Consider the following 17833-nt stretch of genomic DNA (forward strand, 5'->3'; position numbering starts at 1 on the left):
ACAGGAGTTATACGCTTGACAAACTGTTGGGGGGGGGAATACAGTTGGAAGCAACCAATCATTGGGCTTGGTTGGATAACAGACATTAATGCTTGATATATCAAGGTCGCCTGGGTAGTTTGCCTGTGGAATCAGGGAGACGGTGAAACAAAGTTTAGAGAGCTGCTGTTGTGAAAGAGCAGCTGTTTGGTGATGTTGAGGTTATTCACTGTAAGCTAAAGGGTCAAACAGGAAGTGGGGGAGAAGACATGGTTTTTCCATTTGCAGATGTACAGTAACTCAGAGTCTCTGTTTCACAACAGTGTGACAGAGCAGCATGCCAGGGCAATAAGCTCAGGGCGAAACCTCCCCTTGTCCCCCCCAGAAGTATCTGATGCAATCCATTGTACACTATACTCGGCAGGGTAGCCTAGTGGTTAGAGTGTTGGACTAGTAACCGGAAGGTTGCAAGTTCAAACCCCCGAGCTGACAAGGTACAAATCTGTCGTTCTGCCCCTGAACAGGCAGTTAATCCACTGTTCCTAGGCCGTCATTGAAAATAAGAATTTGTTCTTAACTGACTTGACTAGTTAAATAAAGGTTTAAAAAAATACACAAACACTCAAACACACATCAGGGCAGAGGCATCGCCTGTACCTCGTTGTGAGCTTTGTGCATCTTGGGCATCACTCTGAGATGCACACACTCTATCAAATTCTTTGGAGGAAATTGGCATCATGAAGCACATTGATGCTACTGTTGCAATATTACTACGGAAGTGAGCATCTGCTTCTTTCTACTGGTCACAGCATACTCGCCACTTATCAAGTACATAGTCAGGCTGTCACAGCAACTTCAATTATTACTGCCACTGACAGTACTCTGCTATACCTCAGAACAGTTATCAGATGTCAAATTCGTAAAGATCAAAGATCTGCAGTTACCACCATTAACACTCACTGTTCTAAGATCAGTGGTACTCTGCAAAGAGTTAGACCAAGGCTGTGGTGTTCTGTCACTCTCTGCACCATGATATATCCGGAGCCCCCCGTCTGTCTGTTAGCCCGTCTTAGCCTCTGGGCTTGGTGTGATTACAGGGTGTGATTACAGGGTGTGATTACAGGGTGAGATTACAGGGTGAGATTACAGGGTGTGATTACAGGGTGAGATTACATGGTGTGATTACAGGGTGTGATTACAGGGTGAGATTACAGGGTGAGATTACAGGGTGTGATTACAGGGTGTGATTACAGGGTGAGATTACAGGGTGTGATTACAGGGTGAGATTACTGGGTGTGATTACAGGGTGAGATTACAGGGTGAGATTACAGGGTGTGATTACAGGGTGAGATTACAGGGTGAGATTACAGGGTGTGATTACAGGGTGAGATTACAGGGTGTGATTACAGGGTGTGATTACAGGGTGAGATTACAGGGTGTGATTACAGGGTGAGATTACAGGGTGAGATTACAGGGTGAGATTACAGGGTGTGATTACAGGGTGTGATTACAGAGATATCCTCCTGGCTGATCTGTCTATTCCCTCCCTGGGGCAGGCCAGCTGAAATAACACTGCACACAGACTACGCTATAGCCATCCTGAATCCCCATAAAGACACCGGGGCCAAAACCAGAAGCTCGGCATTCATCTCCAGCCAAAGACCATTCCCAAGTACTTTGAGCTCACATATGAGTTTCTAGGGACTAAATTTTGTGAATTTGACAAGGCTATGCATATAAGTAATACCATGCACATAATACTCTCCCTGGCTGGAAGTGTAGCATTACATGTGCTATTTAAAATGCGCAGGCTGTATCCCATCTGCTCCTTATGATGGAGAGGTGACGGACATTACATAACCAGATAGTATGAGAGCTAAGCTGCCAGCATGACCTTCCATTGACCCTCTTACTGAATATAGATTCACCTACTATGGAGGAGGTTACCGTAGCAACGGTGTCATGCATTTAGCGAGAGAGAGAGAAAGAGTGAGAGAAAGAGCGAGAGAGGGAGATTATATGTGTGTTTGCGTGTGCGTGACTGTTCATGTATGACATGAGTGTGTATGTGTCTTGGTATCAAAGATGTGACATCACTGTGGCTGTTGCCATTGGAGATGCACCTGGGGACCTCTCGGGTTCAGTAACCACAGTGAGAGGGAGAGGCAGAAGTGCTCTGATTGTAAAAGACACCTGTCCTGTGAACGTCTGTGTGATCTCTCCATGTACTGTGAATATCAGAGGACTAATCATCATATCTCTGATCTCCAGCAGGTAGCAGGTAAGTGTCTCTGCAGCATTGCTATTATGGTCATCATGTCGTACTGTTCATTGCTGCTCAATCAAGGACAAATGAACATCAAAATGTTTACAAAAATAAATACAGAAATGGGTTTTATAGTATGCTTCAGAAGTACTCGTATACCAGGGAAACTGACCAGGGAAACTAACCAGGGAAACTGACCGAGGAAACGAACCAGGGAAACTAACCGGGGAAACTAACCAGGGAAACTAACCAGGGAAACTGACCAGGGACACTGACCAGGGAAACTAACCAGGGAAACGAACCGGGGAAACGAACCAGGGAAACTAACCGGGGAAAAACGGGAAACTAACCGGGAAACGAACCAGGAACTAACCGGGGAAACCGGGAAACGAACAGGGAAACTAACCAGGGAAACTAACCAGGGAAACTAACAGGAAACTAAGGGAAACTAACCAGGGAAACTAACCAGGAAACAGGACAACCAGGGAAACTAACCAGGGACACTGAAACTAACCAGGGAAACTGACTGAGGAAATGAACCAGGGAAACTAACTGGGGATACCAGGGAAACGAACCAGGAAACTAACCAGGGGGAAATGAAACTAACTGGGGATACGAACCAGGGAAATGAACCGGGGCAACGAACCAGGGAAACTAACCGGGGAAACGAACCAGGGAAACTAACCGGGGAAATTAACCGGGGAAACTAACCAGGGAAACTAACCAGGGAAACTAACCAGGGACACTGACCAGGGAAACTGACAGAGGAAACGAACCAGGGAAACTAACCGAGGAAACGAACCAGGGAAACTAACCGGGGAAACTAACCAGGGAAACTAACCAGGGAAACTAACCAGGGACACTGACCAGGGAAACTAACCAGGGAAACTGACCGAGGAAATGAACCGGGGAAACTAACCGGGGAAACGAACCAGGGAAACTAACCAGGGAAACTAACCGGGGAAACGAACCAGGGAAACTAACCGGGGAAATTAACCGGCAGAAACGAACCATTGAAACTAACCGGGGAAACGAACCAGGGAAACTGACAGAGGAAACAAACCAGGGAAACTAACCGGGGAAACGAACCAGGGAAACTAACCAGGGAAACTAACCGGGGAAACGAACCAGGGAAACTAACCAGGGAAACGAACCAGGGAAACTAACCAGGGAAACTAACCGGGGAAACGAACCAGGGAAACTGACCGAGGAAACGAACCAGGGAAACTAACCGGGGAAACGAACAGGAAACTAAGGGAAACTAACCGGGAAACGAACCAGGAAACTAACCAGGGAAACTAACCGGGAAACGAACCAGGAAACTAACCGGGAAACGAACCAGGGAAACTGACAGAGGAAACCAGGGAAACTAACCGGGAAACGAACCAGGGGAACTAACCAGGGAAACTAACCGGGGAAACTAACCGGGAAACGAACCAGGAAACTGACCAGGGAAACGAACCAGGGAAACTGACCAGGGAAACTAACCGGGGAAACGAACCAGGGAAACTGACCGAGGAAACGAACCAGGGAAACTAACCGGGGAAACGAACCAGGGAAACTAACCAGGGAAACTAACCGGGGAAACGAACCAGGGAAACAAACCAGGGAAACTAACTGGGGAAACGAACCAGGGAAACTAACCAGGGAAACTAACCGGGGAAACTGACAGAGGAAACGAACCAGGGAAACTAACCGGGGAAACAAACCAGGGAAACTAACCAGGGAAACTGACCAGGGAAACTAACCAGGGAAACCTTAGAGCCTTAGTGATCTGTACAGTGTGAAGTTGGATGTGGGATGTGTTCAGGGACATAAACCCATCTCTATGTTGATGTTCACAGCCGTGCCCCACAAGACTTGTTAAGTATGAAGAAAACAGAGCAAATGGAGCCACAGTAGGCAGGGAGAGAGGGGGGATAGAGAGGAGGGGGTAAGAGGGAGAGAGGGGGGTTCAGAGAAGACATTTGGAGGCAGTGATGCTGTGTCTGATGACTGAGCCCAAGAGACCAGGGCTCTCGCCTGCTCCTCTCTCCCTCCCTCAGGCACACATTTCTGTCTATAATGTTCTCCAATCCACTGACTGCTTAAGCATCTGAGACCTAAGGTACATTGCCACACTGGTGTGACATACAGTGCCTTCAGAAAGTAGTGTTACATTATGAATTTAAAATGGATAAAATGTAGATTTTCTTTTGTCCCTGGCCTGCACACAATACCTCATAATGTGAAAGTGGAATTATGTTTTTTGCAATTTTTACAAATAATTTAAACATTTTAAGCTGAAATGTCTTGAGTTAATAAGTATTCAACCCCTTCGTTATGGCAAGCCTAAATACGTTTGGGAGTAAACATGTGCTTAACAAGTCACATAATAAGTTGCATGGACTCACTCTCTGTGCAATAATAGTGTTTAACATGATTTTTGAATGACTACCTCATCTCTGTAACCCACACATCTCTGTAAGGTCCCTCAGTCGAGCAGTGAATTTCCAACACAGATTCAACCACAAAGACCAGGGAGGTTATCCATTGCCTCGCAAAGAAGTGAACCTATTGGTAGATGGGTAAAAAATAAAAAGTCACTACAAAGATACAGGCGTTCCTCCTAAAGTTGCTGGAGAGGAAGGGAACCGCTGAGGGATTTCATCATGAAATAGTTACAGATTTTAATGTCTGTGACAGGAGAAAACTAAGGATGGATCAACAGCATTGTAGCTTCTCTACAATACTAACATAATTGACAGAGTGAAAAGATCGAAGGCTGTAGAGAATGAAAAATATTCCAAAACATACATCCAGTTTCAAATCAAATCAAATCAAATTTATTTATATAGCCCTTCGTACATCAGCTGATATCTCAAAGTGCTGTACAGAAACCCAGCCTAAAACCCCAAACAGCAAACAATGCAGGTGTAAAAGCACGGTGGCTAGGAAAAACTCCCTAGAAAGGCCAAAACCTAGGAAGAAACCTAGAGAGGAACCGGGCTATGTGGGGTGGCCAGTCCTCTTCTGGCTGTGCCGGGTAGAGATTATAACAGAACATGACCAAGATGTTCAAATGTTCATAAATGACCAGCATGGTCGAATAATAATAAGGCAGAACAGTTGAAACTGGAGCAGCAGCAGTCAGGTGGAATGGGGACAGCAAGGAGCCATCATGTCAGGTAGTCCTGGGGCACTGTCCTAGGGCTCAGGTCCTCCGAGAGAGAGAGAAAGAAAGAGAGAATTAGAGAGAGCATATGTGGGGTGGCCAGTCCTCTTTTGGCTGTGCCGGGTGGAGATTATAACAGAACGTGGCCAAGATGTTCAAATGTTCATAAATGACCCAGCATGGTTGAATAATAGTAAGGCAGAACAGTTGAAACTGGAGCAGGAGCATGGCCAGGTGGACTGGGGACAGCAAGGAGTCCTCATGTCAGGTAGTCCTGGGACATGGTCCTAGGGCCCAGGCCAGTTGAAACTGGAGCAGCAGCATGGCCAGGTGGACTGGGGACAGCAAGGAGTCATCATGTCAGGTAGTCCTGGGGCATGGTCCTAGGGCTCAGGTCCTCCGAGAGAGAGAAAGAAAGAGAGAAGGAGAGAATTAGAGAACGCACACTTAGATTCACACAGGACACCGAATAGGACAGGAGAAGTACTCCAGATATAACAAACTGACCCTAGCCCCGACACATAAACTACTGCAGCATAAATACTGGAGGCTGAGACAGGAGGGGTCAGGAGACACTGTGGCCCCATCCGAGGACACCCCGGACAGGGCCAAACAGGAAGGATATAACCCCACCCACTTTGCCAAAGCACAGCCCCCACACCACTAGAGGGATATCTTCAACCACCAACTCACCATCCTGAGACAAGGCCGAGTATAGCCCACAAAGATCTCCGCCACGGTACAACCCAAGGGGGGCAACCCAGACAGGCCGACCACAACAGTGAATCAACCCACCCAGGTGACGCACCCCCAGGGACGGCACGAGAGAGCCCCAGCAAGCCAGTGACTCAGCCCCCGTAACAGGGTTAGAGGCAGAGAATCCCAGTGGAAAGAGGGGAACCGGCCAGGCAGAGACAGCAAGGGCGGTTCGTTGCTCCAGAGCCTTTCCGTTCACCTTCCCACTCCTGGGCCAGACTACACTCAATCATATGACCCACTGAAGAGATGAGTCTTCAGTAAAGACTTAAAGGTTGAGACCGAGTTTGCGTCTCTGACATGGGTAGGCAGACCGTTCCATAAAAATGGAGCTCTATAGGAGAAAGCCCTGCCTCCAGCTGTTTGCTTAGAAATTCTAGGGACAATTAGAGGCCTGCGTCTTGTGACCGTAGCGTACGTGTAGGTATGTACGGCAGGACCAAATCAGAGAGGTAGGTAGGAGCAAGCCCATGTAATGCTTTGTAGGTTAGCAGTAAAACCTTGAAATCAGCCCTTGCTTTGACAGGAAGCCAGTGTAGAGAGGCTAGCACTGGAGTAATATGATCAAATTTTTTGGTTCTAGTCAGGAAAGCCGTATTTAGCACTAACTGAAGTTTATTTAGTGCTTTATCCGGGTAGCCGGAAAATAGAGCATTGCAGTAGTCTAACCTAGAAGTGACAAAAGCATGGATTAATTTTTTCTGCATCATTTTTGGACAGAAAGTTTCTGATTTTTGCAATGTTATTAGATGGAAAAAGCTGTCCTCGAAATGGTCTTGATATGTTCTTCAAAAGAGAGATCAGGGTCCAGAGTAACGCCGAGGTCCTTCACAGTTTTATTTGAGACGACTGTACAACCATTAAGATTAATTGTCAGATTCAACAGAAGATCTCTTTGTTTCTTGGGACCTAGAACAAGCATCTCTGTTTTGTCCGAGTTTAATAGTAGAAAGTTTGCAGCCATCCACTTCCTTATGTCTGAAACACATGCTTCTAGCGAGGGCAATTTTGGGGCTTCACCATGTTTCATTGAAATGTACAGCTGTGTGTCATCCGCATAGCAGTGAAAGTTTACATTATGTTTTTCGAATAACATCCCCAAGAGGTAAAAATATAGTGAAAACAATAGTGGTCCTAAAACAGAACCTTGAGGAACACCGAAATGTACAGTTGATTTGTCAGAGGACAAACCATTCACAGAGACAAACTGATATCTTTCCGACAGATAAGACCTAAACCAGGCCAGAACATGTCCGTGTAGACCAATTTGGGTTTCCAATCTCTCCAAAAGAATGTGGTGATCGATGGTATCAAAAGCAGCACTAAGGTCTAGGAGCACGAGGACAGATGCAGAGCTCGGTCCGATGCCATTAAAATGTCATTTACCACCTTCACAAGTGCCGTCTCAGTGCTATGATGGGGTCTAAAACCAGACTGAAGCATTTCGTATACATTGTTTGTCTTCAGGAAGGCAGTGAGTTGCTGCGCAACAGCCTCTCTAAAATCTTTGAGAGGAATGGAAGATTCGATATAGGCCGATAGTTTTTATATTTTCTGGGTCAAGGTTTGGCTTTTTCAAGAGAGGCTTTATTACTGCCACTTTTAGTGAGTTTGGTACACATCCAGTGGATAGAGAGCCGTTTATTATGTTCAACATAGGAGGGCCAAGCACAGGAAGCAGCTCTTTCAGTAGTTTAGTTGGAATAGGGTCCAGTATACAGCTTGAAGGTTTAGAGGCCATGATTATTTTCATCATTGTGTCAAGAGATATAGTACTAAAACACTTGAGCGTCTCTCTTGATCCTAGGTCCTGGCAGAGTTGTGCAGACTCAGGACAACTGAGGTTTGGAGGAATACGAGGTTTAAAGAGGAGTCCGTAATTTGCTTTCTAATAATCATAATCTTTTCCTCAAAGAAGTTCATGAATTTATCACTGCTAAAGTGAAAGTCATCCTCTCTTGGGGAATGCTGCTTTTAGTTAGCTTTGCCACAGTATCAAAAAGGAATTTCGGATTGTTCTTATTTTCCTCAATTAAGTTAGAAAAATAGGACGATCGAGCAGCAGTAAGGGCTCTTCGGTACTGCAGGGTACCGTCCTTCCAAGCTAGTCGGAAGACTTCCAGTTTGGTGTGGCGCCATTTCCGTTCCAATTTTCTGGAAGCTTGCTTCAGAGCTCGGGTATTTTCTGTGGACCAGGGAGCTAGTTTCTTATGAGACATTTTTTTAGTTTTTAGGGGTGCAACTGCATCTAGGGTATTAAGGTTAAATTGAGATCCTCAGTTAGGTGGTTAACGGATTTTTGTCCTCTGGCGTCCTTGGGTAGGCAGAGGGAGTCTGGAAGGGCATCAAGGAATCTTTGTGTTGTCTGTGAACACACTTTTGATGTTCCTTGGTTGGGGTCTGAGCAGATTATTTGTTGCAATTGCAAACGTAATAAAATGGTGGTCCGATAGTCCAGGATTATGAGGAAAACATTAAGATCCACAACATTTATTCCATGGGACAAAACTAGGTCCAGCGTATGACTGTGACAGTGAGTGGGTCCAGAGACATGTTGGACAAAACCCACTGAGTCGATGATGGCTCCAAAAGCCTTTTGGAGTGGGTCTGTGGACTTTTCCATGTGAATATTAAAGTCACCAAAGATTAGAATATTATCTGCAATGACTACAAGGTCTGATAGGAATTCAGGGAACTCAGTGAGAAACGCTGTATATGGCCCAGGAGGCCTGTAAACAGTAGCTATAAAAAGTGATGTTTGCAACAAGTCACTAAAGTAATACTGCAAAAAATGTGGCAAAGCTTTTTGTGTTATGCTTGGGGCAAATCTAATACAACACATTACTGAGTCTCCATATTTTCAAGCATCGTGGTGGCTGTAATCTTGTAATTGTTAAGGACTAGGAAGTTTTTCAGGATGAAAATGAAACGGAATGGCGCTAAGCAAAGGCTAAATCCTAGAGAGAAACCTGGTTCAGTCTGCTTTCCACCAGCCATTGGGAGATGTATTCAGAACAATAACCCAAAACACAAGGCCAAATCTACACTGGAGTTGCTTACCAAGAAGACAGTGAATGTTCCTGAGTTTCCGAGTTCCAATTTCGACTTAAATCTACTTGAAAATCTGCCAAGACCTGAAAATGGTTGTCTAGCAATGATTGACAACCAATTTGACAGAGCTTGAAAAATTATGGAAATAATAATGTGCAAATATTGTAGAAACCAATTCTGCAAAGCTCTTAGAGACTTACCCAGAAAGACTCACAGTTGTTGTCACTGCTAAAGGTGATTCTAACGTATTGACTCAGGGGTGTGAATACTTATTTAAATTAGATATTTATGTATTTCATTTTTAAATAAATGTGCAAACATTCCTAAAAACATGTTTTCACTTTGTCTTTATGGGCTGTAGATGGGTGAGGAAAACATCTATTTAATCCATCTTGAATTCAGGCTGTAACATAACAAAATGTGGAATAAGTCAAGGGGTATGAATACTTTCTGAAGGCACTGTATGGACATTTATTTATTTTTATTTAACCTTTATTTAACTAGGCAAGTCAGTTAAGAACAAATTCTTATTTACAATGACGGCCTACCAAAAGGCAAAAGGCCTCCTGCGGGGATGGGGGCCTGGGATTGAAAAAAAATCTAATTAAAAACAATATAAATATAGGACAAAACACACATTACAACAAGAGAGACACAACACTACATAAAGAGAGACCTAATAGGCTAGCATTCTCAGACTAAGATTCTTCAAGAGTCATCCACAGGAGGTTGGTGGCCACTTTTGGCACTGGGGAGGATGGGCTGGTGGTAATGGATGGAGAAGAATAAGTGAAATGGTATCAAATACATCAAACACATGGTTTTATATATGTTTGATGCCATTCCATTTGCTCCATTACAGCCGTTATTATGAGTTGTCCTCCACTGAGGTCATCACAGGAACCTTAGAAGGACAGGATCTACATCCAAATGACATTTCACACATTAAAAAGAAAGAAGTTGAAGTTGTTTGCCACTCTTATACTGTATCTTTGTTTTTTCTTTGAATCAGGTAAACTACATCTACTAGCCATTCACATTGAACCCTAGTGAAGAGAGTGGATTGTGAATGAACATATTTTACCAGGAGAGGGGAGCAGAGAGTCAACATCAGCATGCTAACCCTGGAGAATACTGTGACACACGTGCAGTAACACACACTCATAATGACATAAGTTTCATACTGACACAGACTTGTACTCACACACACCTAAAGCAACAGAGAGTCTCAGACCAATGAGTCGCTCTTTCCCTTTTAATAGATTACATCCTTTACCTGAACAGATGGTATCAGGTTAACCATCTGACCTGCAGCCAAGTCAGTATTCACCATCCATGTCTGAGGAAGTCGGGAGATGATGTTGAAACCGGTCACTAGAGGCAACAGTGAGCACTGTTACCTTCAAGTAGGTTTCGGGTTTGCTAGGGCGTTGTAAACGGGGATGGGGGATTGGAGTTAGCATCTGCCTCTGATTCCAAAGGTTGCCAGTTTCAATGCAAAGTTGAATGTTGGAATAACTTCAAAATGTTAGATTTGTGAAACAAGAATGACCGTCTAACTCTGACGTGAGACTGTGAGAGCTGGTAGCTGTTTCATTACTGTTTCATGAGAACTGTTCTGAGTGCTCTGGACCTCAAGGCAACATGGCTCTTACAGATCACTGCCTTCCAGCATAGGAGTGATACCAATAACACATGCAAACACACAATGAAATGCATGCATACACAAGCGTACACACACGTGCGCACCATCACACATGCTCCCACGCTAAGTCACACCAAGTACTTTCCATGTTCTTCTCATATTGTTAGTGATCAGCGCATGATGAATAATTTCATGAGCATCAAGATGGAGGAGGGAATAAAGATATGAGTGTCCCTGGTGACAGCAGTCACGTTTTGCTGAGTCACTCACACCTCATGCCCCAGACATCAGATGGAGGAGGGAATAAAGATATGAGTGTCCGTGGTGACAGCAGTCACGTTTTGCTGAGTCACTCACACCTCATGCCCCAGACATCAGATGGGGGGACTGGGGATTATGTCATCAACAAGATCTAGACTAAAGCAGACGTCTCAGACTCACACGCACACTCACACACACGTGCACACACGTGCACACACACGTGCACACACATAAACACCACAGGAGACGTATAGCGTCAGGCCAGATGGTGTGCTCTGTTACAGTATGCAGAAAACAGCAGGCAACGCCAACACAGCAAGCAGAGAACTGGAACACACCAGAGCCCAATGCCTAGTCTGCAACATCAGCACAGAGAGGGAGAGCAAGGTTATCTGTGTGATCTGTCATACTCACACACTCAGACAAACATGGTCACACTCTCACCTTCACACCAACACACACACCTATGCCTTGACCTTAGTGACATTTTATCACAGCACAGCAACTGAGGAGTCAGAGAAGCACACCGAAACACATGATGATGAACTGTTGTTGTTGTACACTTTCAAATCAAATCAATCAAAGGGGGTAATGTAAATAGTCCGGGTGGCCATTTGAAGCTCATCTAGAAGCGGCGCTCCTAGTGGCCGGGGACTTTAATGCAGGCAAACTTAAATCAGTTTTACCTCATTTCTACCAGGATGTCACATGTGCAACCAGTGGGAAAACAAACCTAGCCCACCTTTACTCCACACACAGAAACGCATACAAAGCTTTCCCCCGCCCTCCATTTGGAAAATCTGACCATAATTATATCCTCCTGATTCCTGCTTACAAGCAAAAACTAAAGCAGGATGTACCAGTGACTCGCTCAATACGGAAGTGGTCAGTACGTGTACAAGTGCACTCAACTACGTACGTATGTGCAGGCGTGCATGTGTCTGGAAGCACCAAGAGGATGTGACAATAGTCTGGATCAATTCATTATTTATGAGTGTGACTCCAGCACTGTTCCCCCAGTGCAGAGTGCCAGGCCAAGTTATTTACGTCTGCTGATGTCTGGATACTCAGCCACACTGGTGAGTTCTACCAACACTGAGGGATAGAAAGAGAGAGAGAGAGAGAGAGAGAGAGAGAGAGAGAGAGAGAGAGAGAAATGGAAAGACAAAGAGAGAGCGAGAGGGAGAGAGAGATCTATAACAAAGAACAAACAGCAAATATATATACATGACCAATTACAAATCTTAGAATCAGCTATTAAAGACTACCAGAACCCACTGGATTCTCCAATGACATTGAATGAACTACAGGACAAAATACAAACCTTCCAACCCAAAAAGGCCTGTGGTGTTGATGGTATCCTACATGAAATTATATAATATACAGACCACAAATTCTAATTGGCTATACTTAAACTCTTTAACATCATTCTCAGCCCTGGCATCTATCCCCAATATTTCACTCACCGTGGCACCGAGTACCAAAGCTATTCCCTGAGGCCCACCTCCCGACCTACTCAGCCGTTCACCCGAACCCCACTCATACACGGCTAGAGCCCAGAACTCCACCGGATCCTTGCTGTAAACTCTGGACCTTGGCACCGGATCACCGCTGCTACCGATTAGATATAGTGGCAAAATGCCAATGCCACGAAGCTAGCACCAGTTAGCCGTAAGCCAGGCACATCTCCCAGCTAGCAAACTAAATTCCACAATACCTCTATCGCCATCAGGCTTGGATTCTCTGTCGACACGGCACCCCGCCGCACCACCACGACTGGTCTGCCGACGAATACTACATCCTCTGTGCCTTCATCCGGCCTCCGTCGGAGCAGACGCTACTAAATTTAAACGCTGTGTCGCTAGCGTAGTGGGGCTCCCCTGTTCCATCTACTGCTGCCCCCTGGACACTATGATCACTTGGCTACATAGCTGATGCATAGTGGACTGTCCATTAATCAAGGTACTCCATTCTGTTTATTTATTCTTTATCTGTCGGCCCCAGCCGCGAACTCAGGCTCTGTGTGTAGTTAATCCAACCCTCTCTGCCTAGTCATCGCCATTTTACCTGCTGTTGTTGTGTTAGCTGATTAGCTGTTGTTGTCTCACCTGTTGTTTTAGTTAGCTCTCCCAATCAACACCTGTGATTACTTTATGCCTCGCTGTATGTCTCTCTCAAATGTCAATATGCCTTGTATACTGTTGTTCGGGTTAGTTATCATTGTTTCAGTTTACAATGGACCCCCTAGTTCCACTCTTCATACCTCTGATACCTCCGTTGTCCCACCTCCCACCCATTACAACCAGCATGTCCAGAGATACAACCTCTCTTATCATCACCCAGTGCCTGGATTACCTCCGCTGTACCCGCACCCCACCATACCCCTGTCTGCGCATTATGCCCTGAATATTTTCTACCATGCACAGAAATCTGCTCTTTTTATTCTTTGCCCCCAACGCTCTAGGAGACCAGTTTTGATAGCCTTCAGCCGCACCCTCATTCTACAACCTCCTCAGTTCCGCGGGTGATGTGGAGGTAAACCCAGGCCCTGCATGTCCCCAGGCACCCTCATTTGTTGACTTCTGTGAGCGAAAAAGCCTTGGTTTCATGCATGTCAACATCAGAAGCCTCCTCCCTAAGTCCTCCCCACTCTGCCAACCCTGATGTCCTTGCTGTGTCTGAATCCTGGCTTAGGAAGGCCACCAACAATTCTGAGATTTCCATACCCAACTGTAACATTTTCCGTCAAGATAGAACTGCCAAAGGGGGAGGAATTGCAGTCTACTGCAGAGATAGCCTGCAAAATAATGTCATACTTTCCAGGTCCATACCCAAACAGTTCGAACTTCTAATTTATAAAATTAATCCCTCCAGAAATAAGTCTCTCACTGTTGCCGCCTGCTACCTACCCCCCTCAGCTCCCAGCTGTGCCCTGGACACCATTTGTGAATAGATCGCCCCTCATCTAGCTTCAGAGTTTGTTCTGTTAGGTGACCTAAACTGGGATATGCTTAACACCCCGGCAGTCCTACAATCTAAGCTAGATGCCCTCAATATCACACAAATCATCAAGGAACCCACCAGGTACAACCCATAATCTGTAAGCAAGGGCACCCTCATAGACGTTATCCTGACCAACTGGCCCTCCAAATACACCTCCGCTGTCTTCAATCAGGATCTCAGAGATCACTGCCTCATTGCCTGTATTCGCTACGGGTCCGCAGTCAAACGATCACCCCTAATCACTGTCAAATGCTCCCTAAAACACTTCTGCGAGCAGGCCTTTCCAATCGACCTGGCCTGGGTATCCTGGAAGGATATTGACCTCATCCCGTCAGTTGAGGATGCCTGGTCATTCTTTAAAAGTAACGTCCTCACCATCTTAGATAAGCATGCTCTGTTCAAAAAATGCAGAACTAAGAACAGATATAGCCCCTGGTTCACTCCAGACCTGACTGCCCTCGACCAGCACAAAAACATTCTGTGGCGGACTGCAATAGCATCGAATAGTCTCCGCGATATGCAACTGTTCAGGGAAGTCAGGAACCAATACACGCAGCCCGTCAGGAAAGCAAAGGCCAACGTTTTCAAGCAGAAATTTGCATCCTGTAGCTCTAACTCCAGAAAGTTCTGGGACACTGTAAAGTCCATGGAGAACAAGAGCACCTCCTCCCAGCTTCCCACTGCACTGAGGCTAGGTAACACGGTCACCACCGATAAATCCATGATAATCGAAAACTTCAACAAGCATTTCTCAGTGGCTGGCCATGCCTTCCTCCTGGCTACTCCAACCTCGGGCCAACAGCTCCACCCCCCCACCCCGAAGCTACTCGCCCAAGCATCCCCAGCTTCTCCTTTACCCAAATCCAGATAGCAGATGTTCTGAAAGAGCTGCAAAACCTGGACCCGTACAAATCAGCTGGGCTTGACAATCTGGACCCTCTATTTCTGAAACTATCCGCCGCCATTGTCGCAACCCCTATTACCAGCCTGTTCAACCTCTCTTTCATATCGTCTGAGATCCCCAAGGACTGGAAAGCTGCTGAGGTCATCCCCCTCTTCAAAGGGGGAGACACCCTGGACCCAAACTGTTACAGACCTATATCCATCCTGCCCTGCCTATCTAAGGTCTTTGAAAGCAAAGTCAACAAACAGATCACTGACCATCTCGAATCCCACTGTACATTCTCCGCTGTGCAATCTGGTTTCCGAGCCGGTCACGGGTGCACCTCAGCCACGCTAAAGGTACTAAACGATATCATAACTGCCATCGATAAAAGACAGTACTGTGCAGCCGTCTTCATCGACCTGGCCAAGGCTTTCAACTCTGTCAATCACCATATTCTTATCGGCAGACTCAGTAGCCTCGGTTTTTCTAACGACTGCCTTGCCTGGTTCTCCAACTACTTTGCAGACAGAGTTCAGTGTGTCAAATCGGAGGGCATGTTGTACGGTCCTCTGGCAGTCTCTATGGGGGTGCCACAGAGTTCAATTCTCAGGCCGACTCTTTTCTCTGTATATATCAATGATGTTGCTCTTGCTGTGGGCGATTCCCTGATCCACCTCTACACAGACGACACCATTCTGTATACCTCTGGCCCTTCCTTGGACACTGTGCTATCTAACCTCCAAACGAGCTTCAATGCCATACAACACTCCTTCCGTGGCCTCCAACTGCTCTTAAACGCTAGTAAAACCAAATGCATGCTTTTCAACTGTTCGCTGCCTGCACCCGCATGCCCAACTAGCATCAGCACCCTGGATGGTTCCGACCTAGAATATATGGACGTCTATAAGTACCTAGGTGTCTGGCTGGACTGTAAACTCTCCTTCCAGACTCATATCAAACATCTCCAATCCAAAATCAAATCTAGAATCGGCTGTCTATTTCACAACAAAGCCTCCTTCAGTCACGCCGCCAAACTTACCCTAGTAAAACTGACTATCCTACCGATCCTCGACTTCGGCGATGTCATCTACAAAATGGCTTCCAATACTCTACTCAGCAAACTGGATGCAGTTTATCACAGTGCCATCCACTTTGTTACTAAAGCACCTTATACCACCCGCCACTGCGACCTGTATGCTCTAGTCGGCTGGCCCTCGCTACATATTCGTCGCCAGACCCACTGGCTCCAGGTCATCTACAAGTCCATGCTAGGTAAAGCTCCGCCTTATCTCAGTTCACTGGTCACGATGGCAACACCCACCCGTAGCACTCGCTCCAGCAGGTGTATCTCACTGATCATCCCTAAAGCCAACACCTCATTCGGCCGTCTTTCCTTTCAGTTCTCTGCTGCCTGTGACTGGAACGAATTGCAAAAATCATTGAAGTTGGAGACTTTTATTTCCCTCACCAACTTGAAACATCTGCTATCTGAGCAGCTAACCGATCGCTGCAGCTGTACATAGTCTATCGGTAAATAGCCCACCCAATTTACCTAGCTCATCCCCATACTGTTTTTATTTATTTACTTTTCTGCTCTTTTACACACCTGCACATGACCATCTGATCATTTATCACTCCAGTGTTAATCTGCTAAATTGTAATTATTCGCCTACCTCCTCATGACTTTTGCACACAATGCACTGTATATATTGACTTGTTTATTGATTACTCTATGTGTAACTCTGTGTTACTGTCTGTTCACACTGCTATGCTTTATCTTGGCCAGGTCGCAGTTGTAAATGAGAACTTGTTCTCAACTAGCCTACCTGGTTAAATAAAGGTGGAAATAAAATAAACATTTGGAACCAAGGACTGATAACCCCAATCTACAAAAGTGAACACAAATTTGACCCCAAGAACTTCCGTGGAATATGCGTCAACAGCAACCTTGGGAAAATACTCTGCATTATCATTAACAGCAGACTTGTACATTTCCTCAGTGAAAACAATGTACTGAGTAAATGCCAAATTGTCTTTTTACCAAATTACCGTAGGACAGACTACATATTCACCCTGCACACCCTAATTGACAAACAAACCAAAACAAAGGCAAAGTCTTCTCATGCTTTGTTGATTTCAAAAAAGCCTTCGGCTCAATTTGGCATGAGGGTCTGCTATACAAATTGGTGGAAAGTGGTGTTGGGGGGAAAACATATGACATTATAAAATCCATGTACACAAACAATAAGTGTGCGGTTAAAATTGGCAAAAGACATATTATTTCCGCAGGGCCGTGGAGTGAGACAGGGTTGCAGCTTAAGCCCTACCCTCTTCAACCTATATTTCAACAAATTGGCGAGGGCACTAGAACAGTCTGCAGCACCCGGCCTCACCCTACTAGAATCTAAAGTCAAATGTCTACTATTTGCTGATGATCTGGTGCTTCGGTCCCCGACCAAGGAGGGCCTACAGCAGCACTTAGAGCTTCTGCAAATATTCTGTCAGACCTGGGCCCTGACATTAAATCTCAGTAAGACAAAAATAATGGTTTTCCAGAAAAGGTCCAGTTGATAGGACCACAAATACAAATTCCATCTAGACACCGTTGCCCTAGAGTACACAAAACACTATGCAGACTGTACCTCGGCCTAAACATCAGCGCCACAGATAACTTCACAAAGATGTGAACGATCTGAGACAAGGCAAGAAGGGCCTTCTATTCCATCAAAAGGAACACAAAATTTGACATACCAATTAGAATCTTGCTAAAAATTCTTGAATCAGTCATAGAACCCATTGTCCTTTATGGTTGTGAGGTCTGGGTTCCACTCA

This window comes from Oncorhynchus keta, chromosome 14, assembly GCF_023373465.1.
Source record: "Oncorhynchus keta strain PuntledgeMale-10-30-2019 chromosome 14, Oket_V2, whole genome shotgun sequence".
Lineage (NCBI taxonomy): Eukaryota > Metazoa > Chordata > Actinopteri > Salmoniformes > Salmonidae > Oncorhynchus > Oncorhynchus keta.